Genomic DNA, 24,682 nt, shown 5'->3' with positions numbered 1-24,682 from the left:
GTACAGAAACAGAAGTACTAGTCACTGCAAAAGCTATAAGAATACCAGTAGCAGACAGATGTCTGTGCAATGTCATTTAAAATGCCTGCCATGAGGCAGCAATGACTTGAGAAGAGAGCAAAGTGCTCCTGCCACATGGAATGAGCTATTAACGTCTATATTTAGGTGGCAAATAAGGCTGGCATTTCTCCAAGGTTATTAACAGGAAGGTAATAAAATGTCTCATGAGGATCACAGGGTGCAAGGGAATCACCTGACAGGTCTACCATTAGACATCCTGGTCACAGAGGACATGAAGACAATATGGTTTGCAGGTCACTCGATTTTAGGAAAGGAATCATATTCCATAGCACAATTAATGCATCAGAAGCGCGTATACACTGCGAGTCCAAGATCAAGAGCCAAACAGGCAAGCTCATTTTACATTTGTTAAAATAGGAAGTATTAAAAATCAGCTATCACCAGTTGTTCAGAAATCTTATTAAAACTATCTTCATTGTCTCAAAAGACTTTAAACAACTGTTCTGGAATAATCATAAAAAAAAATAAAAATCTGCAAGGGAAAAAATGGTTTTGTAATGAAAAAGAAAAAAAAAAATATTCCCAGGAAGCCTTTGAAACCTGAGAAAAAAGGTTTGTGAATTGTATTTTAACACAGTTTATACTCAAAACATGATTGATAAGGGTTTAGATCAGGATCTAGAGTGAAGGAACCCCACTGAATAAACAGACAAAAAAGGATGTATTTTAATTATCGATCCAATAAAGAAATAAAACAATAAGCATCTTTTTGTGAAAAAGCACTTGAACCCTTCGTTCAGTAACTGGTGGCACCTCAGTGACAAGCCTGCAGCCCTTTGTGACTGTGGATGATTTTTCAGTTTAATCTTGGGTGCTCTTGGCAGGATGATCGCTCCTGGGTACAGTCACACTGTAATCTGACACTGAATAGGGTGGAGCCCCCACATGTCTAGAAATGGTTTTGTAACCCTTGTCCAGACAGGTCAGCATCAGCTCTTTTCACAAGTCTTCTGAAATTTCTTGCGATAAAGCATGAGGCGTTCCCACTAACCTTTATGTAGAAGACCAAACTCAAAACCTTTTGCACCTTTACATACGGTAGAACAGGATGCCCAAACTCAGTCATGAAGATGATCTCTGCAGGGTGGTTTTACTACTTACCCAATTACGTAAACACCTGATTCTAGCTGGCCAATTAATTGTGTTAAGGCAATTAGGGATTCACTTACAGGCATAGATTTTGAATTAGTCATTGTTCCTGGTGTCTCATGAAACACAGACTTGCATAATGCATATCATTATTGCATAAGATGATTAGTTTTCACTTACACAAGGGTTATGGTAAGAACCTGTAATTCCTTTACACTTGGGGGGCACAGAAACATGAGCACGTCTGAAAATGGCCTGCAATCTTCCAACTGAGGGTTCTATGTTTTAGGCTCTGCCCCGACAAACAATCCTATCATCCACTGCAAGCACATTTCCTACAATGCCAATCTCAGAGTATGAAATTTAGAACAGGTTTTATAAGTCTACTTTTCTGGTAACGTAAAATACATCTGCCTGATTTGGCACAAAACTAGATGCTTAATATCAGGTCTAAAAGACTTTAGCCATGTATGCAAAAATCTCTTCACACTGCACTCATCATCAGCAGGAAGCCGCCTAAGAGGGCCTAGGGTCAGGGGACTGACAAACACCCCAAGAATATATTTCATTTGTTCTTATATTCTGCATTGTATTCAGGGCAGATTATACACCTGCTGTAATTATTTTTTTATTTCAGGAACAATCTCCAAACTCTAATTTCTGTTTAGTAAAATTCAGCAGTGACTTGCTCGCCAGCTGTCTCAACTTCCTTGTACAGTTACCTTTCACCTTATCCATAAGCTTTCCTCCTCTGTGATTTTTTAAAACTTGTATTCTACGAGAAAGTCAGAGAACTGTGAGCCCGTTCCATCTGTCCTCCTGGGTGGGCAGCTATCTGTGCATGCGTGGATTGTTCAGAATTGCAAAGAACTTTATTAGTCGAGATGGAAATGACGAGACTTTGGGGACCCTGGCCCTACTCTGTCCTCGAGAGCCCCTGCCCAGTCGGGTCTTCATGATTTCCACATGAACATGTCTGAGATTATCTACTTACAATGGAGGCATCTCTGTGGATATCCTGAAACCCGACTGGGCAGGGGGCTCTCAAGGACAAACTCTGGGTATTTCAGCAAAGCAGTAATTATGCCAGCTCTTCCTAATTGTCCACAATTCTACCCAGCTTCAAACTTTCTGTTAAAGGTGACTAGTTATGCAGTTTCTGATGCGTTCATGGCTTCCTGGTCACATCTGTATTCATGGGACCTGGGGCATACACTATGCAATCTGAGTTAAGAGGACTCCGTGGTGTAAGGATCTGTCTACAGGAGCTTTCTGCTTACAGACAAAGCTGGATTTTCAGATACAGAAACTGCATGCTTGCTGTCATTGCTGGGTGACATTTTGGCTAGCAATGTAGGGTTTTATTTGCTGATTTAACAGTATCACCTTTCCCCCTAATATTCTGTTTCTAGTGAAATATTCAGGAATGCAGAGAACTGCATTAAGCTAGCCTGAAATTCTAACGAGTCTAGGTATTGTTCAATTTTTTGGGAAGGATTACAGTTACCCCACCACCACTGTTTTATACAGACTTAAGCCTAATTCCTTGCAACATTACTCAATTAAATGTATCCCTTCTTCAATCAATCCCACCTATAACTCATTTTATTTACTTCTTCCTTATGACCTTACTGTTTGAAAGCTAAGCCCCTTATTTTCATGTGTGTCAGGCTTCACTAACCTGTAAACTCTAGGGAGCAAGGACTGTCTAACTACATCTGTAAAGTGCTACATACGCCTGGTAGCGCTATGCAAGCAATAAAGCAGAACAAGGAGTAAGAGGTACAAAATTTATTTAGAACTTCTAGAATACTCCAAAAAAGGAAAAACACCTTTCCAAGCCTGTTCAGCTTTAATTCTCCATCTGCTTTGCATATTTGCATCCAGTTTTCTGCCTATTCTTATCTTCATCCATCCAGACTCCTAGGTTCCGTGCCACAAACCATTTATTTAGAAAAGATCCATTTTCTTTGCCCATTCACCAACATTGCCCCACCCATGGTCTAATGCAACACTTCCCAACAGGCGTGCCAAGGCTGCAGAGCCCATCCTGCAACTTCAAAATCAATGCTCCCACTCCCATAATTGCTGGTCCGCTGCCGTAGGCACGCGTGTGCACATGCACGGCAGGAAGCAGACTCGCGGCCTCTGAGTGTGCGAGCAGGAGAGAAGGATCAGTTCCAGAGAGAGAGAGCACTGTAAGAGGGAGAATAAGACTGTATATCTACCTACACTTTCAGCTCAGGGTGGGTTTTGGAGGGCAGTGTTACACTGGTCTGCCTAGGGCACTACAGACCCTTGCACCGGCCCTGCTGCTGGTGGCAATTGGAGGAGGCCAAGAGCAGGGCAGCACACAGTAGAGCCCACAACCTGCACAAAAGTGAATGTTATTAAATAGAAAGGGGGCAAGCAAGGAAACTGTTTTAAGTCTCTGCAACGTACTTGTATGTTCCTATCGCTCTCTGCCCCTCCCTCCCCCAAACCCAATCTACAGAGCTCCTCTGTGGCCCTTACTTCCACTGCCCCACCATAGCCTTCCCCTTGCTCTTCTGTTCCATCACTCTCTTCCCCTTTTCTATCTGCGGAGGAATGAAATGGGGCAACGAACTGAGGGCCACGGGTTAAGCAAACAAATATAAAGTAAAAAGTAGAGGACATTTTTTGTTTTTTTATTAATGTGCTGGGCCCAATGAGGTATGTGTTGTTCAGAGGGGGAGGGGGAAGGATGAGGAGCGGGGGCCTGGTGTGCCATGAATTTGTTTTGTTTATGGAAGTGTGCCTTGGGCTGAAAACGTTTGGGAAACACTGGACAAATGCAAGGCTTCCCGAATCTGTCCTGGGGACCCCACACGCCAGTTGGGTTTTCAGGATATCCACAATGAATATGCAGGAGATAAATGTGCATCATGGAAACTCAGCACATGCAAATTTATCTCCTGCATATTCATTGTGGATATAGCAAATGTTGCTTACCTGATGTAACAGGTGTTCTCACAGGACAGCAGGATGTTAGTCCTCACAAATGGGTGACATCGAGGATGGAGCCCTGTACGGAAAACTTTTCTGTCAAAGTTTCAACAAGCTTTGACTGACACTGGCACACTGGGTGCACTGAGCATGCCCAGCCTGCAATTATCCCTGTGAGCCACAGGTGTCTCCCTCAGTCTCGTCTTATAGCTAAAAAGCGCAAGCGAAACTAAAATAAAAGTATACAGACCCAACTCCGCGGGGTGGCGGGCGGGTTTCGTGAGGACTAACATCCTGCTGTCCTGTGAGAACACCTGTTACATCAGGTAAGCAACATTTGCTTTCTCACAGGACAAGCAGGATGGTAGTCCTCACAAATGGGTGAGTACCGAGCTGAGGATGCCCGGGAATGCACCAGATACACCGCAGATGCGCAAAGGCGTAACAACTGAGGTGGAAATGGGAACGGAGGGCATCCGCAACACCATAATGGGTTCGTGGAAGGATGTTGGGTAGTGAATTGAAAAAAGTAAGAGTAGGCGGACTGGCCAAACATGGAGCATGCCGGCTAGTCAAATGTAAGCAATAATAGGCTGCGAAGGTATGGAGAGGACTCCAGGCTGCAACCTGATAAAAAAGTACAAGCAGCAGTAACCAAAGGGAAGCTGTTAAGGCTAAGACGGACACAACAGTATGTGGATACCCACAGTGTTGTAGTGAAATGTCTGCTTGTTGGTAGGAAAGGAAATATAGACCACTTAATCAGAAGGATTAGGTCTGTGTGGCCACTGGAAGTAGCAGCTTGACCCTTGCATGAAGGAAAGAGTCAAGTGGAATTCACATGGAATGCAGTGCAATGTAGATAGAATGTAAGCGCAGCATTACTGTCCATGAATGTGGAAAACCCAGTCTCTCCCTAGGGCGAGAGAGAGAGGTTAGGAAAAATTAATAGAGTATTTCCTGAGGAACGGAGATACAACATCTACCTGAAAAGGATAGAAAGTTGAATGCGTAGAACTACTCAGTGGCAGAGGAACGGAGTCAGGTGAGTATGGAAAGAGTGCATAACTCACGGACCCTGCTGGCAGGAATGACATTAAGAGGGAAAGAAGTTCCCTTGCCAAACTGTGGAAGAGAGGAATGGAAAGGCTCAAACGTAGAATGTATGAGACTTATAAGGAGAATATATATATGTTCATTCCGTGATTAGAGAAATAGAGGCGGCTTGATCAGTGGATAATCCATGGTAAGCCGACTCAGAGAGGATTACCGAAAACGGGAACCCAACTCCCAAAACGATACACCTCCTAAGAGAAAGGTGTATCTATGTGGAGGATGTCTGGAGAACAGAATCCGAGGGAGTAAGAAAAAATGGTGGAAAAGTAAAAGGGGTAATACCTCTTTTTTTTTTTTTTTTTTTTTTTTTAGCGTCAGGAGGTAAAGCCTGCCATATTAAACGGCAAGATTTATGTTTAGAAGGTTTTGTGATGCTACCAGAACCTAAGAACATCAGTAAGTCTATGATTTGGGACTGACTGGTGAGGGAATAAAAGGTTACTGATATGATGGATTGAGAAGTATGGGAAGCATACTGATCTCAGTCAGGGAGTGGGGAAAAGAATACTGAACCCCATCCCAGTTCAACATTAGAAGAATGCTGGCTACGAGAGGCAGCAGAAGAGATATATTGAAGAGGCCTTTGATGGAAGAAAAGGCATCTAAGGGAACGCATAGGAAACATGTGTAGGGAGCAGAACCTGTGCATCGTATGGAATGATGCAGACGCAGAGGAAAGTTTAGTTAAACTCAGCGTTAAAAGATTTGCCCTGTACACATGTAATTGAGACCATTCGAGAGGATAGAACCTACGTGGAGAAGGTCAGATAGAGCGTTCATTAAATCTCTTAGATATGTGGCCCAAAGACGCATGAAGTGAACAAGGGCCAAGGGTAGAGCTGCGCAGCTGTCTAGCAGAGCAGCTAAGAGGTTGTGCGTGCTTATGAGTTGGAAAGCACATTGTCCCTATGCTGTCTGTCTGTATGCACAAAGAATTGTTGCAAAAGCAGAATTGGAAGGCATAAGGGCATAACTCATGGGTGCAACGTCCAGGAAGTTTATGAGAAACTATGCTGGAGTGCAATAGATGCATAATGGGTTGACAGCTTTCAGGAGAAACTTTATAACCCTAAGGAATTGCGAGCATGAGTCGAAGGAGACTAGGTCCTAGTTCGAACTGGGATAAGAATCAGGGACGAAAGCAATGAAACCACTTAGGTCCATTGAGTATAGAATGTCACTGAATATAACCCATAGCAGTTTTGAATTATGAGAAAAAATGCATAGTGGGAAGAAACCCCACAGCCCAACCATGAAAAGTTGAAAGGTTGAGGTTATGGAAAATATGCGCAGGGACATATAACAATGTATCAGAATGTCTGTGCGCATGCTGGACAAGAGGGTCTTAAGACTGTGGTGTCCAGAAGTGTTACAGAAGGGATTTATGGCAGTGACAGTAATCCCAGTTAGTAAATGTATAGTGAGTCCTGAAAAAAGTGAGAGCTCTTTGCATGTACTGAAAGGAAAGTGAATGATGTTACACTCCGCAGAGAAAACAGCATTCACCAACAGTGATGCAAGAGACAGTTCACTTACCGAAGCTGGTGCCGGCGGCAGAGCTTGGGGTTGTAATGTTGACTCACCATAAAGCACATAGAAACATTAAAATAATGTACTTACTGCAGTATGGAGTGATGGTAACCAAAGATACCATTGTACCTGTGACGTCTAAAGAAAGTTGGATTTTCTTAGGTCCAGGATGTGCGGAGAGTAACTATTTTCTGTTAAAAGAAAGAATAGTGCAATTAAAACTCCCCAACCCCCCTCCCTTCTCCCCTCTGCACTTCGTAGCGCCTGGGGGAGTGTACCGGGACTTTGGTACAAGGTGGGGTGGCCGCTCTGATATCTGACCAGATGGGAGACCAAGAGGTGTCCCAATGGAGGATATCATGTAGGCTCCTGCAGGTGTGTGAGCGGTAAGTGGTACCCGCATTTCTGTATGCTGTACAAGGAGACACTGAGACCTGTGGCCAGGCCTCAAGGTGGACTTGTACATGGGGCAATGGTTGCTGAATCTCATGTTTAGCAGATCAGCCAATGCAGCTGGACCTTGGTTGGGAGGGAACCAAGAGTCAGAGCATTGGTCGGCACAGGGACTTGTTACTGACAAGAGAAGAAGCCCTGCTGCAATCCCAAGAAGATAGAGGGGTTCTCCTGATATTGTGGCTAACATAGCTAACATAGTGATATGTGACACTAATACAGTTCTAAAAGGCACATGACCCAGAACTTTTCGAACCACGGTCCGAATGGGAGAACACAACTCTATGGGAATGCCGCCGAAGCGGGTACTTACCATCCGACGTGGATCGCCGCAAGACGAGCCGGTGAAGATTGTTGACCCCGACGGTCTCCGGAGTCCTCGAGGGTAAGGCCGGGGACGTAAACGTCCATCTCGCTCTGAAACCCGGTATGGTGGCACAGGTACAGAGGAGACAGGCCAGGCGTGAGTGGCGTTTAGACTGCTAAGTGTAACAGATGGCCATAGTCCCACACCACTTGACGGTGGGGCACGCCAGGAACAGAGGAGCCCTAACGGAACTCATGTTCCCTCCCTCGTCACAGCGGCTCGATGTGTCGTGACGCCAATGCAGAAGCTGTCGGACCTGGATCCGGAAGTTCTGGATCACCAAGGACTGCCAAAACTGTAGGAACAGTGCTGATGGCAGTGGTGATGTCGCTCTGCCCGAGCGTTGTCCAGCCTGGAGAAGGATGGCACCGATGTGCTGGATGGCGTCAGCGGCGGACGATCACGATGTCGGCGATGATGGGTGCCACGGTGCTCGGCCCGGTCTTTCCCCAGCGCCGAGATGGAAGCCCTCGTCGTCCTGGAAGGCGATCGATGACGAACTGTCAGCACGCCTGCTCTGCTCCTGACACAATGGAGTGTCTTAAGCTAATACGGGGCTTAAAAAAGAACCCAAAGCGTGGAGCAATGTGAGGAGGCGAGGGTATTATGTGGCGGTGCTATGTCGGTATTGACGATATTGAAGGCAACCTAAGGGGCTTCGAGGATATCATCAAAACGGGTATGAAAAATCGTCGATGACTGGCCAGGAGAATGATGACAGTGACGGGCACTGACAGCAGTGGCATAGGTATCTTTGAAACGATGTGGAATCGAATAATCGAAAAACATTGCCGTTATTGAAAAAGATACCGGCATCGACTGAGTCGAATCAATAGGGCGTCAAGGACACCGAAGGAAAACGGAGGTGTCGAGGGCATCGATGCATGGAGGCGGGCATTTATGCCGTTTGTGGCATGGCCACGGGCATCAACTATAGGGCCACAGACGTTGACGGTATCGATTTGGACAGACTCAGATTTCCAAGTGTACATGGCATCGGTGCCCCAGACACGTGTGTCGGTGGCATCGATATGGACACGTATGGAATCGATGGCATGGATCTCCCAGTCGATGAATTCCATCCCGGCATCAACGCCAGTCCTGGAATCGGCATGGGCATCGATGCCAGCCATAAGGCTGGCATTGGCATCAACGCCCATCCACGGAATCGAGCCGGCATGGATATCCACCGATGGGATCCACCTGGGCATCGAATTTCACCGATGGGAGCAGCCTGGCATCGACTGCCCTCGATGGATGCATTCTAACATAGATGCCCATGGATGAAACACCTGGGCATCGGTGTCCATCGATGCAAAAGGACCCGGCACCGATGCCATCGACGGACGGCCATCCGGCACCAATGCCATCGACGGACAAGCCATCTGGCACCGATGTCCATCGATGGGGACCATCCGGCACCGATGTCCACCGATGGGGACCATCCGGCATCGATGCCCACCGACGAATCGATGTGGCACCGATGCCCCCCGATGGAAAGGGCTGGACATCGGTGGGGAGGATGGGGCATCGATGGCATCCCCAAAAGGGGGGGTGGCATCGATGAAGTGACCCTGGGATCGTTAAAAAGTGTCTCGGGCAGCGGTGGCGGCGACCCGAGTATGCATGGCAGTGACTAACAGCGTGTGCGTCAATGGCATGCATCCGGGTAGGGACGGCACCGAGGAAGCCCAAGGAAAAAAACAGTGCGTAGGAGGAAAAAGCCTGGTAGCACTGAAAAGCAAAAAACATGGATAAAGGCATCAGGACACCGTGGGGGGAGGGGCGCTGATGACATATAAAAGCCCAGGGCGGTTTAGGCGGGTCCCGGTGTAGCGATAGGGTATCGACTGCGTGAGGGTACCAGGGAACGAAGGACTTGAAGCTACAGAGGTCCTAAGTTAAGGAAAAAATCCCTACCCCACTAGCATAAGCAAGCAGAGTGTCACAGAGATACTCGCAAGCTGTTTAAAGCTAACTGAAAAATGGGGGAAGGGAAGGCTTCAGTCAGTTAACAGCCTTAAGATAGTGACAGGAACCGACCGAAAAATAAGAATTAGTACTCACCGAGCGTCGTATAAACGTACGCGGAGGGAGACCTGTGCAGGGAAAAGTGTTTTTTGAAGTGAAAAGTTAAGTGTTTCCATGAGGTAATTAGTTAAAAAAATCCTCACAGAGCTCCAACCGCTATGCTGACTGCAGAGCGGAAAAAAGAAGACTGAGGGAGACACCTGTGGCTCACAGGGATAATTGCAGGCTGGGCATGCTCAGTGCACCCAGTGTGCCAGTGTCAGTCAAAGCTTGTTGAAACTTTGACAGAAAAGTTTTCCGTACAGGGCTCCATCCTCGATGTCACCCATTTGTGAGGACTACCATCCTGCTTGTCCTGTGAGAACCTGAAAACCCAACTGGCTGTGGGGTCCCCAGGACAGGTTTGGGAAGCCCTGGTCCAGTAGCTAGAGGACCAAGTTGTTTAGAAACATGACAACTGTGAGACAGACTTTCAAATGTAACCTTGGGTGGGACAATTTTGCTACCTATGCCTCAGGAATCCACTTAAACGATCTTAACATGGCTTTTTGGGAAGTTACGTTACAAAAATATTTCTTCTTGCGCGCAGTCATAGAGCAAACTGATTAGATTCTCAGATCTGGCTTCTGCTCCTTAGGTTTTCCAGGATTGAGGATACCACAGAAGGAATAGTCACAGGATCCAGGGTGGACAGGAATCCCAGCAAATCACACAATAGCAAATCTATGGATGAGATTCAAGGTGTATCAATGCCAGGGATGCAGGAGATGTGGTCTTTGGCACCCTAACAAGGGCTGCTGCAACTGGGGATGGATGGAGATAACCTACAAAAAAAAGAGGTCTCGTGACACCGTAAGTAGGGTAAAAAAACTGACTGACATGGAAATCTAAAGAGGAAGCTGCCAAAAAAAAAAAAAAGTTAAAAATCCTTAGCTCTCTACACCAGGGTTTTCCCCAACTCTCAATGGGATCCCTCCATCAGATTTGGTACCCACAAAATAACCAGGGTTTTAGATATATACCCACACACACAAGGAATATCCTGAACACCAGACCTGATCCAGAATCCCAAGGACAGAATCCAGGAAAACTTCCGCTACAGTCGCTGGTGTTATCTGTCATGCTAGCGCCCCCTTCCCATTCCTCTCCACTACCATTAAGAAACCCCCTGTAAAATTGAGGCTGGTTTGACAGTTGTGCTCTTATTTAGAAGATACATGTTTTAAACCATTATCCATGCCTCAGTCACCTCCCATCTAGGCTATGTAATGCTCTGTTGGACTTTCCGAGAGATTGGCTTGTCAGCTGCAATTCTGTACAATAAGGGAGTGCCGCACCTCTACTGAAGCACAATTTAAATGTTTAGAGCCATAAGGAGTATCAACCCACAATATCCTAGAACGGCTGGATCTGTACCAGGATATACCCCATCTATGCACGGTATGAGATTGGTTGGGGCGAGCCTTTTCCCATGTTTTGTCCCAATTGTAGAATTCCCTGCCTCAGAACTTACAGTGGAAAGTGAACTCTTTCAGAATATTTCACCCCTTACAGGGGAATGGCTCCTTCATGTTTCCATGCCATCCCTGCATTATTTAGACAGTATATATTATGATCAGGGCCCCCTGGTCTCCTGCGATACCACAGTCTCAAAATCTGACCCTGTGAAATCTGTTGGTCCCCACGGGATTGTCGTGAGAGACCAGGAAGCCAGGTCAGATCCAGTCATATTAGCAAAGGGCAGCTGCCCCATGGGGGCACTTTCAAACCCTGACATTGGAAAACCCCTTCCTGGTCCCCCCACTGCCCCGGCAAGGAAAGCATCAGCACGTTGGGCCCGACTACCACTTAAGAGCACCGGACACTGAACAGTTCCACAGCTGAAAGCAGCAGTCATGAGCAAGTGGCAGAGGAGGAGTAGGACGAGGCCCAATGTACTGCCACTCTCCTCCTCTTTGCCGTATGATCGGTACTGGCAGGGTGGGGGAGAGACATGTGTTAGCAAAGCTGGGGGGGGGGGGGGGGGTGTTTGATGGGCCTAGCTCCTGAGTTCTCTGTGCAATTCACCATGGGATACCAGGATAAAGGAGTCAGTCAATATGAACAGCCACAACGGCAGCAGCAGTCCTGTCTCTCTCTCCCACAGCGTCCTTGCCCCTCTGCTTCCGGTTGAGTGGTTATGCTTTGCACTGCAGAACACTAAGGTGCCCCGTCCGGTTCAAAACATAATGGCTATCCCGGAAGCAGAGGGAGGGTACAGCTTGAAGCACTGCACTGCCCTGTGCAAGGGGTTAATGAAGGGCAAATTAGAGAATATGAGAGAGGAAGAAGGGAAGGGATGAAGAATGAAGGGATCAGAGGTGCATGGATTGTAAGCAAGTATCAGAGTGGGACAGGCTATAAGCGAGGGGATCAGAAGAGCAGTGGGAAGTGAGTGATGAAATTGGACGGGCTCTGGAGCATGAGAGGAGGGGGGGGTGTGGGAAGAGTGAGGGAGGGGGTTAGAGGGGCTGTGAACGAGGGGGGGGGGAACAGAGGAGTGTGAATAATCCTTCCCTTTCCTGACCCTGAATCTGTTTCCCCAATCTTCTTTTGCCTCCTCCATCTTCTATCATGCCTTCTCCACTGTCCTGAGATCCCTCTCTCCCCAAATCCCTTCCCACATCACTAAGATTCTTTTATCCCCCACCCAAAAAAACCCAAACTTGACAGTTGTCAAAAATTGACTTTTTAGAGTATGAACGTTACACTTTAATATGCAAATTTGCTGCATATCTGCCATGGAATTTTGAAAAATCTGCCACCGAGTTTGCTAAAACCATAGAACCTTGAAAAATCAGTTGCAAGAAGTGAGGGGCAATTAAGGTGGTATATTTTATGCTTTGGGTGAATTAGAACTTATGGACTAGAACTCAATGGTATTTGGCTCTCATCATCCTCCTATTAACTGCTATACCAGACATTTTATGGATGTTGTAGTTCAGAATAGAGTTATTACACAGATTTGCCTGTGTGAATCTGATTTTATGGGGTTGACTAATTTATGAAGCTTGTGAACCCATGGCTCCATTAACTTGATTTCCACCGATTCATGCAGGTCACCTTGTTTGAGAGTTTTAGAATGTTTTTATTCTCCTGGATTATATTTTATGTTATAAGTATCACCCTTTATGGATTGTTTCATATAAAATGCTATGTTAGAATTATTGTGTCATGGGATTTCATATGAAACACTGTTATGGTTTTAGCTGAGCATGTTTTATATGTCGGCGATTCCTAACCAATTGGGTTTTCACAAGATACATAATGCATGAGAGAGTCGCATACGAGGTCTGACAATTAAGTTCACGAACTCATCCTAGAAAAAGTGCTACATACCTCATTGCTGAATATCACTATGGTCACCTTCGAAGTACTCCCCTTGGGAAGCTATACACTGACGCCAGTGCCTAGTCCACCCTTCAAAGCAATTTTTGAACTCTTTCTGGAATCGCCAGAGCTGTATCCCAGTTATTTGCATCCCCTGTTCCTTGTATCCCTCCCGTGCGACACTCAGTTTCATTGTAAACCGGTGTGATTTGTATTTTTTACACGAACGTCGGTATAAAAAAAGCTAAATAAATTATCTTTAAAAGGGTAATTGAAAGTGGAGGACAATTACTATTAAAATGTCCTTGCAAATGCTTTGTGAAACTTAAGGGGCATAACTATGTGTTTACAATACCTGAACATCTTGGTTTATTGTTGGGAAACGAAGGACAGGCAGAAGAAAGTAAACGAGGGGAGCACCTACTTTTTCTAATTTTTTTTTTAATTAATACAATTAATGTTAAAGCTCCAAAATAGTACTTCTCCTATTTTCCTTTTAGTTAATACAGAATAATAAGAACATTTACATCAGATGTTTAATGTTACCTCTTTAATTCTTTGTGTTTATTCTGTATTATTTCTTTTACAAGATGATCTTGTGCTAATATATGTTTTATAATCTGATAAATAAAGAATTAAAATAAAAATAAATTATCTTTGATGTCTTGAATGTCATCAAAATGCCTTCCTTTCAATATTTTCTTCGGATAAAGAGAAAAGTCATTGGGGGCCACATCAGGTGAATAGGGAGGTTGTTCCAATACAGTTATTTGTTTACTAGCTAAAATCTCCTCACAGACAGTGCCGTGTGAGCTGGTGAATTGTCATAATGCAAGAGCCATGAGCTATTGGCGAAAAGTTCAGGTCTTTTTCATGCAGCCTTTTCAGCATTCCAAATAGTAAACTTGGTTAACTGGTTGTTCAAATGGTACAAATTCATAATGAATTAGCTACATCGCTTTGACTCTTGGTTTGGACTGACTGAACTTTTTTGGTCGTGGAGAATTGGCTGACTTCCATTGTGCACTTTAACGCTTTGTTTCAAGGTGGTATTGGTACACCCATGTTTCAATCACCAGTGATAACACGGCCCAAAACATAGTCTTGCCTCTCCAAAAGGCCTTGGCAAACTTACTCTCCTTTGCTTTTGTTCATTCGTGAGCTCCTTTGGAACAATTTTTGCACATCCCTTTCTCATGCCAAGATTTTCAGTTAAGATTTTCTTGACTGTTTCTCCATCGATGCTTACTTGGTCTGCTATGTTTCTCACAGTCAGCTGACTATTTCAACAAACAATTAGATGAATTTTTGCAATGTTTTTGTCAATTCTGCTCATTGCTGGCTGCCCTGACCTCTTCTTCATCAGTGAAGCTTTCTCTCCCCTCAGAAAAACATTTAATCCAATTGCACACTGCCGTTTTCTTCATGGCATTATCCTCATAAACTTGGACTAACATGTCCCTGATTTCACTTCCACTCTTGCCAGGTTTAAAAAGAAATTTAAATGTTTATTCGTTGCTCTAATTCAAGCTCCGACATTTTTGCGATGGCCCACAAAAATATGCAACAATAATGAACGCCACTCAGCAAGACAGCGCCACACGTCGAGACAAACTCAGCTGTGAGACACTGATATACCAAGGTTATGAAACCTTACCGAGCTCTTTGTACAGTGCTATCAACGTACACACACGGGTGGCAAGTTCATGAACTCGTCAGACTTCGTACATGGGAGATACAGGGTATGCAAATCTCTCATATTCCTATTCATTGTGGAAATCCTGAAAACCTGATTGGCTAGGTGTACCTCCAGCAGAGGGGTTGGAAACACTGTTTTAGGTTATTGATGTTTCTCTTGAAAATTTATTATGGATTCTATAATTTGATGCTATGAGATTTAACTGAAAATATAATATTTTTGTACTGGACCTGATGTGTGTATTTTATATTTGTTTCTAATGCTCTGTTAACCTGTTGATATTGTCTCCCTCCTTGGGATACTCACTGGAAAGGGGGGGGGGGGGCGCAGTGTCAAATCCTCCTTTGCTCCCTCCTCCTCCCCATAGCTGAAGCGATGAGGTGTTGAAGGGTCTTGTCTTTTGACAGTGTCATTACCAGCAAGCCCCCTGGATCAAGCACAGATCTTATTTCTGGAACTGATGTACGTAATAGTTAAGTGTATACTGCTGTAACTGCATCTCACAGAAGATAACGGACTGCCCCTTGAGATAACAGACACACACAACCACCGTGTAGTTCCAAAGACTTTTCCTAGGATGGATATGGGACTTTCAAACTATCTCGCCCCCATGATGTGAAAAGTTCCTAAATGAGGGCAAAAAAGGCAGAGTAGTCCACTTTGTGTAAGGGATGCAGAAAAAGGACTTCTCCCTCCCCCCTCAGTCTGCCAGGATAAAGATCTCACAGGGCCAAATAAAACTTGATAAACTTCACTTAATATCCTTCATTTAATCACAAGCAAAAAGACTGGCAAATAAAAGATATGAACTAGATATATCCAGGATTAAAAAATTGAATAGTTTAACCAATCTCAGCATAGTCAACTCCCTGTGGGGCCGATGCAATACAGTGCGCTCAGCCGAGCGCACTGTATAACCCGCAATTGGACGCGGGTCGTAAAGGCGCTAACTAATAAGGGGATTAGTGCCTCTACAAAGCAGGCGTTAATTGCTGAGCGCTCCTTAAACTAGTACAGAAAAGCAGAAAACTGATTTTCTGTACTGCCTCCTACTTAATATCATTGCAATATTAAATAGGAGGAAAAATCTTTAAAAAACAAAAAAAAAAAGCAAAAAAAAGTGCCAGTTGGGTGCAGGAAACTGACGCTCAATTGACAAGCATTTGTTTGTTTCCTGAACCCCTGGCTGTGCGGCATTTAGGAAGACTCAGGTTATCCGTCTAAATAGCTTAAACGACATATTGTGCTCCTTTTATATCCAGCTAAATCATAGTCTGATATGTTACCCAGCTATATTTTAATCTGATATAAAAGGGGCATTTTGGGGGAGTTCCGAGAGGGGTCCCATTATCCGGCTAACAGCCAAATATTGGGTATATCCGGCCTCATGGGGCAGCATAACTTTAGACAACCAGATATATTAAAAAATATATATCCGGTTAAGTTACGCTCAAGAAAAAAACCCCAATGCAGCCTGTCCCCCTGCCTCTCTCCCACTTGAGTTGCAAAGGCCCCCCGGGACTGACCTTTCCACCCCCCTCAGGTCACAGGAGTGCATTGGCTCAGAAGCAGCATTCATCAGCTGTGCCAAAACCATACTGAGGTCCCAGGGCACAACCAGAGGTTATGGAGAGACTTCACGTGAAGCAGACCCCTATGTGATCTGTACAATTAAAGGCTGAAGATATGGGCTTACCTTCTACATAATGATATGCAATCACACTAAGGTGGACCCTACTCGAGTTGATCTTGAGACCAACATCAAATAAATGTAGAAGGTAATCAAGCAATTTTTATGTGGAGCAGGAGAAAGAATCTAGAGCCTTTTGCTCAAACATGGCAAACCACCTCCATTTCAGTTCACAGGACTTCCTAGTGGAATCCTTTATTGAAGCTAAAAGTACATACGAGAGATCCTCAGACAATGCAAGGGGTTGCAGAACCAACCTCTCAACATCCAAGCGGTGAGCGTCAGGGCCCAAGAGTTGGGATAGCGCAACTTGCTCCGATTCTGAGTGATGAGAGCTGGGGAAAAACTCCAGTCTGATCGGTTCCCTAACAGCTCCCGCAGGAGAGGGAACCAGATCTGTCTCGGCTAAACAAGGGCTAGGAGGATCATGGCCCTCCTGTCTTCCTTAAGCTTCAAACATTTCAGTACTAGCAGAATTGGAAAATACATGTACAGGAGACCCTTGCCCAATGAAGGGCAAAAGCAGCTGAAGCAAGTTTGCCGAGCGCCTTCTGGAACAGAAGAGTGGAACATTCCTGATGCAAAAAGACAAGGATCCACCCCAGAAGTCCCCTTGATCTAAGAACCATTCTCCACAAAAGCCAGGTAAGTGGCCTTGAGAACTATCCCCTGAGATACGGCCCAGCCCCACAGCTGGACAGGCTTCTGACACAGAAGGTATGAGTCTCTCTGCAACAATCAAGTGGCAATGTAGTACATCTGAGCAACAATTCTGTTGACTAGCTGATCTCTGAAAGCCCATAGAGCACACAATTGCCTAGAGTTCCAGAAAAATTCTGTTGTAACTGTTCCTGGGTGCAAAGCCCATCTCCGTGAGCTCCCCAACCCAGGTTGGACACATCCATAAAGAGGACAGTTTGGAAGGGAATTTCTTGGGCCCAACTGGAACTGTCATCAAGATAGAGTTCCTGAGCATCTGAGTTATCCAAATGCTGTCCTGGAGATCCTGAATGATCTGAGGTCACTAGACTGCAAGATCCATTAGTCTCTTCTCATATAAAGACTTGACATGGGAGTTACATGAACTGTTGATGCCATGAGGCCCAACAACCTTAACATGTGCCAGGCTGATTGTCTGCTGGCTCATCTGGATGTCTTCCACTAGAGCCAAAGTGGTAGCCCTTTGCTGCGGGAGGAAGGCTTCTGCCTGAGTCATGTCTTGCAGAGCTCCAATAAATTCAAACTGAAGTGAAGGGCTGAGGTGAGACCTGACTTACCCTAGTAACTCCAAAACCCGGATGATCATGTGCATCAATTCTTTAGCTCCTGCCTGAGATGTGCTCTTGACCAGTCAATCGTCCAGATAAGGAAAAACACATGCACCCCCAGCTTGCGTAAGTTCAATGCCACCATAGCTCGGCATTTCATGAAGACATGTGGGGAAGACACTACCCCAATGGCAAAATGAGATACTACATTGGTTTCCTACCATAAACCTGAGATATTGTCTGTGTGAGTGTAGTCATCCTTTAGATCGAGAGGGCATAGTCAGTCCCTTTGTTTTGCAGAAAAAGGATCAAGGTGCCCAAGGAAATCATTCTGAACCTCTCTTTTGATGAATTTGTTCAAGGCCCTTAGGTCTATGATGGGACAAATCCCCCTCCCTCATTTTCTTTAGAATCAGGAAATACTTTCGGGTAGAATCTCTGCCCTGTTTGCCTTGGTGGAACAGGCTAGACCACTTGGGCCAGCAAGAGGGAGGAAAACTCCTGAAGCACTTCCTGATGCAGTGACAGACCCCAAGATGGGTCTGAGGCCAACTTAGTGGGAAACCTAATAGGTTTAATGTGTACCCTCTTCTGATAATGCTGAGGACCCAGACATCCAAGGTTATATGAGTCTACATGCCCCGATCTCTAAGGCATAAACTTGATGCTACTTTGATATCATAGGTTGAACAAACTCCATGTTTTCCACGATCCAGCCACTTGCTCACCAGTGACTGAAGGGTTTCCTGCTGCTGCTGAGGAAGCTGCTCAGCTATCTCCTGAACCTGCTTCAGGATGTTCCACATATACTGGCTCATTAAGTGCTGGTAGGCTGCTATGTGGGCAATGCTCATAGCATCCCGAAAAACCTCTCCCCCAATTGCATCCATGGCACTAGAATCTCTCCCCAAGGTCACTGTAGAGTGGGTTCTAGATCTCTTGGCCTTTGTGAGAGTGGACTCAACAACCGCAGACTGATGTGGCAGCTGATACTTGTTGAATCCGGCAGCTTTCTGGATGAGGTATACCAAATCTGCATTCTTGTTGACTAAAGCCAACATAGTCAATAATAACCCCATCAGGATCTCATGAACTGGGACTGCCACAATCTCCTTAGGAGGCTCCATGTACTGGAGAATGTCCAGCATCTTGTTTCTGAGCTCTTCTTTCATTTGCAAAGTAAACAGAATGGGCTCAGCCATTTCCTATACAAAGCCTGCAAAGGAGAGGTCCTCCTGATAGAGAAGAAAGAACAGGAGAGACTCATGGACATCTCTGCAGACATCTCCAGAAATACTGAGAGCCTGATTCACTGCATTACACAAGAAAAGGTACTCTGGGTTGCTCTGTCCTCAGCCAGCAGATTAAGGACTGATAAAACTGGCCACCTGGGCCTGGATCTCAAGGGCTCCTGATATGCTTGAGAAGCTTCCTCCTCCTCCAGGCACCAGTAGCAGGGCAGGCACAGACATCAATGCAGCACCGGCAAGCACTTGCAGGGACTCTAGCAGCAGTTCCAAGAATGTCAATGCTGGCCTGCCGATCCATTTCTCCAACTTCTCCTTGAAAATTGCCGATGCTAAAACTGACTGGGAGGCAACAGGCATGGCTAGATCCTCTTTAGAACCGAAAGGCGGATCAATGGCTGACATCAGGACCAGTGGAAACTGTTGTGAATCCACAGCATATCTAGAAAATGAGCTCTCCTCAGCATGCAGCTGCTTAGCAGGGTTCTTTGTCTGGTGCCAGACCATCTCCGCTCTTGGCAATGGACACCGATACTTCTTCGGTTTCCCTCCATGCTCATCATGAGTCTTCCTTGATTCCAAAGTGATAGGGTCATCTGACAAAATTCGGTTGCCACCATCCACTAGATTTCTTCCACTCCTCATCCCTTGTCACCTTTTAGGACTTAAATAAAAAAAACTACTGCAACATAAAAAAAATTTGATTTAATTTCGGGAAATCTCAGTCTCTAAACTGCCAGACAAAATTGCTTAGAACATGCAAACAAAGGGGAAATGCATTTAAAAGTTACACATTTCTCATAAATATGAAAAACCTAATAAAAATCAGTGGAAAACGCAGAAACAGTTTAAATTTGTTTCCAAGATAGCATTATTGTATGAGCCAGAGCTCCTTTTGGGAAACCTTGACTTCTTTATTACTCCATTCTAAGCAATTGTGCACCAATACAATGCATTTGGGAAGTCTGACACTATCTTACCTTCAACGAAAGACACAAACCAACCTAGCTATACATGGATTACATTCAGGTACCTATCCCCAGAGCGCTTACAATCTAAATTTGTACCTCAGGCAATGGAGGGTAAGGTGACTTGCCCAAGGTCACAAAGAGCAGGACTCGAACCCTGGTCTCCTGGTTCGTAGCCCACTACTCTAAACCACTAGGCTACTCCTCCACCCCATATACAAGATAAATTCTATGTACCAGCATCCTTTAAGTCAATAAGAGCAAGAATCCTCTTCACGCCAATGTTTTTACATTCTGAATGGGACTAATGAGGCAGTGTTATATTAAGTGCACTTATAACATGTTCGCAAAATGATCAAAAGCTAGAGAAAAGCCAAACCTAGTATCAGAAAAATCAATCAGATTTTTCATAGTTCCATTGGGAACTGCCCAAATGACTTGGGAGAAATGGAAATGCATTAAAACAATACAAAAAGCAACAATTTGTATAGCTAGATCCAGACAGGGGATGGCATTTCTAAGAGAACACTGTGCTCTCTTGTGCATCCAGCTGCAAACACCCAGCCAATCATATGCTACCACATCAATTAGACCAGCCATGAAAAACATTTAAGAGAAGACAAGAGAAAGGATTAGCACAAAGTAACAGGTAAAGATCAGCTCTTTACGATGTTTCCTCATCTGAAACTAATGTAATTAACATAGCTAGTCAATGATCTTATAAAGAAATTCATCCAAACAACTGGCCCAAGAGGAATCTGATAAAAAATACACAAAAAGGGGGGGTAAACAGAACAGACAATACACAAACTCCTCACTAAAATAAAAAAGGATCACAATTTATGTTCATCTACTCCTCCTATGGTTATTAAAAAGTCACAGACTAACTGGCGAAGAACCAGTAGAACATTGTAAGTCTGGACACTGTACTGCCTGTTTAGTAACTATACAGCTTCAATGATTCATTCATCCAGTTTCACAAGAACAGTAAGTTTTGAAACATTTTACTATTTGTGCCTCTGCGCTTGTGGTACATACAATCCAGCATCTGTGTCAACTTTTCTACGTGGGCAAAACCTGATGGACTTTAAGAACATCGGAGCTGTCTGAAGGTACGGAAGACGCAGGCTCCTTTGGTTTTTCATTGTGTTGAGTATGGACAAACTATTGCATCTTTATGTTTTTTGCCTTAGAACATGAAGAAAAAAAAGCATATTTGAGAGGGTGATTGTGATTTATATCAGAGTCCCCTGAACAGAAGTGGATTTACCATCTTCATACAATGGCACCTAAGGGACTATGTGTGGAACATGGATGGTTTCCTTTTTTTTTGAGAAAATAAATTCGTTATTTTTAAAATGTTCCTGTCATTCTTTCAAGTGAGAATGTTTCCAATCTTTGAGTGATGCATTAATGTAATTTTTGCATCACGAATGGGTTTACTGAACTAAAAGCATTAGATTGGAGAATTTTTTTTTTTTTTTTTTTTTTAAATGTCTGGTTTGAGATTTACGATTGGCCAATGATGATAAAATTCAGTTAAGAACAATTTTCCTTCCTTGCATCCTGCTAGACCAATGCATTACACTTGGGATTTCCCTGCTCCTCAGTTCCCAGAGACAGAGGGTACCCTCCCTCTTCATGACCGCATTCTCTGCCATAGGCCTTTGCCAGTAGCCTATTTGCAAAGCAACGACAAGGACCCCGATCTTACCCCTTTTCTCACACACACACTTCTAGCTAAAGGCAGGATGAGGCACTTACCTTAAGCGGCAAAAGTTTGGAGCAACAGAGAACCCCCCCAAAATACAGCCCTGTGTCGACCACTTCATTTCCCATTCCAAAAGAAACAAAGTCCTGCATAGCAACTTGGGTAGATGAGGTGCTGGTGGGATCCCAAACCACCTATTCAGGAAGCAGATAGCGAGGTTTGACCACATTCCGGCGCAGTTCCCACCCCCACTGGCAGGAAGAGTGCACTATGCTTTGCTGACCTGCCAGGCAGGCAGAGTTCTGCATAGGTGCAGTGGCACCATTTGATGATGTACCAAGTGGGGGTTCTCAGGCCTCACCGGCAAAAAGAAAAATGGCATATGCTGGTCAGGTTTCTGTCCCCTGCCAGCAGAACAGCAGCTTGCTAGGAAGAAGAGTGAGGGAAAGGGAAGGGATTTGGGTAAGTGGGAAAGAGCGAATGACAGAAGGAAGAGGAAGACAAAGTGGGACCAGGCATAGTGCCACCCAGTGTACAATAAGGAAGCTAGGCCCCACTCATGAACAAACCACCATGGGGCACTGCAGGAGCACAGCAACTGACAGAGAGGTAGGGTCACACCATGGAAAGAAGATCCAGCTGGACCAAGCAAGGGAGGAAGGGAAGAGTTGGGATGAGAGAGTAGAGGGAGAAATGAGGGGAGGAAAGAAAAAGAAAGAAAGGGGAAAGGAGGTGTGCGCAGGGGAGTGAAAGAAGGGTGCAGAGTGGAGAGGCAAAGGAAGGGAGAAAGCTGAGAGGGAAAGGGATGGGGGGGGGGGGTCTCACACTTGGAGGGCAGAGGCAGCAGTGGTAGACAGGGAGAGACCCAGAGGAGCCATGCAGCCGAAGAAAGGAAACAGAGGGCCAACAGCTGAAGAAATAAAGGTGAGAGGCAGGTCCTGGTGGAGCTGCTGGTGCAACCCATGCAGCCGGTGGCAGAAGAAAGGAAAGCTAGAGAGAGGCTTGACTTGAGGAACAGTGTGTATGTGTATATATGTGTGTATGTGTATATATGTGTGTGTGTAAATAAGAGAATACGTGAGAGCATGTATGCGAGGGAGGGAATGAGCATGTGTGTTAGAGAGTATTTAAATATGAGTGTGTGAGAAAATTGAATTTTTTTTTTTTTTTGTTAGTGTGGAATCACAGGCACTTTGAGTCTCCTCCAAGTCCAGAAACATAAAGGGTATACCCCAAGCACATTCATGGGAAAGTCAGGTGATGTGCAAAAAAAAAAAAAAAAGATGCCCAGGATTAGGTCTCCACAGCACAGAGGCTGGCTGACCTAATTTATTTCTGCAGATGCGAGAGGGGAGAATGTTGCTGGTGGAATGTGCCCAGATACTTGTCCATTTAAACTGCTCAAGAATTCAGATAATGTTGAAGGGCATATTTCTCTTAAAGCTCAGTTCTACAAGACTTTGAAAGTGCTTTCTGTTCTTTATCCACTGCCCACAACAGCCAGCCCTAAAGCAAGCATATAAGCCCAAACAAACATTTTTCCCTGGCAGACTAGTCTCTCTCTCCAATTTATCCAGATACCTTTCTGGAATTATTTCAATATGAATTTTCCATACCAGAGTGTAGCAGGAATCAGTAGGTAAGGGTCTTACAAATCACAAGATAATACAATTTGTTATGTGCGTAGGACTGACCTGTAGCTCTGGACTACTCACACACACATATGTGCCAAGCCCTCTGAGTAACTACGTAATACAGGGACTAGATAAGCTTGCAAGTGCTCAGAGGCAGCTTATCTTATCTGCTTTTGTTCTTTCATTAGGCCAAGCCCAGCCACCTCTAGGACAAAACTGACCAACACAAGCTTTCCCTATCACCAGCAGCACTGCCACTGGGATAAGGTGAATCACTTCCTAACAGCCTCATTTGCTTAGTGTGTGTGAAATTCTATGCTGGCTTTATTTTAATTGTATCGATATCTGACGTTTTGACTTTTTTTTTTTTAAACTTCGCTACACCATCCTCGAGCACTTGGAAAGGCAGGTTCTGAACAGAAGTAAATAGTCACCGGTGAAAAATGAGTCCACTACTTCTGAAATCTGGATTCCAAAGGGTAGGGCCAGGAAACAATGGCATTGTCACTTTCAGCAACTTCATTACCACTGTAACATGACCAAAATGAGCACATAAGACGTTGACACAGCTTATTAGTCTACCCAACAGGATAGCAGCTCAAGGACAAGAGGGCATGATAGGACACTGGAAGGAAGGAAGATGTAGAGGAAGTAATTCTTTAGTAATAGGGCGATGGAAGCCCCAAATTAACTGCCAAGCTGAAACCATAGCAATCAAAACAGAGCATTCAAACGTGCTTGAGACAGGTACAAAAGGACTATTTGGGGGGGGGGATCTATCAGGGATAGATTGCTGTTTATGGTGATACAACTGGCAGGGGGCAACTCGGCAAGTCAAGATATCTTTATCGGTCAAAAACTATTATGTATGTTTCTGTTATACACAAAGAGGTCATAAAATCAAAGACTTATATAAATTGATTGTTTCTCAATGAATTGGGGGACGGAAAGGGGGACCCTCCCACAGAGAGACTGGGTAAGAATCAGGGGAAGGAGCCCGAGTCACATCCGATGTCTTCCACTGATAAAGCAGCTGGACCCTAGGAAGAAAGAGAAACTGATGCTTCTTGGTACAAACGGGAGAAGGGGCTGTGGGAAGACAAGCAAAAGCATTCCCATGTTCTGTTCTTATTACAATTTGAATTTTGTTTCTAATGAGATGTTAGCGATAATAATCAGAGGAGCATTTTACACTTATACTTCAGCTTGAACTAGAGGAAGCCTACCACCCAAGAAAAGCAAACTAGTACCCAACGCAAAGGAACTGCACTACCAACAGCATGCTGTATAATTCAGCCAGACGTTAGGAAAAACTGTCTGAATTCTATTTAACATATTAAAAAATAGGTTTTGGAAATGGCTTCAGGTTCCTCCTTTTCCTTGAGCACTCTAGACCTGGTAACGTTCATCTGGATAGTCAACAAACCAAGTTACACCCAACAGAACACATCACAAGTGCGCA

At 44.8% G+C, this 24,682-nt stretch overlaps 1 protein-coding gene across 2 annotated transcripts in view; it reads right to left on the bottom strand.

Annotated features, from left to right (window-relative positions):
- Positions 1–24,682, bottom strand: part of UBE2N (ubiquitin conjugating enzyme E2 N) — an 86,017-nt gene that overhangs the window by 18,592 nt on the left and 42,743 nt on the right. The gene's annotated exons all lie outside the window — the stretch shown is intronic.

This window comes from Rhinatrema bivittatum, chromosome 4, assembly GCF_901001135.1.
Source record: "Rhinatrema bivittatum chromosome 4, aRhiBiv1.1, whole genome shotgun sequence".
Lineage (NCBI taxonomy): Eukaryota > Metazoa > Chordata > Amphibia > Gymnophiona > Rhinatrematidae > Rhinatrema > Rhinatrema bivittatum.
This window is presented reverse-complemented; position numbering and strand designations above follow the sequence as displayed.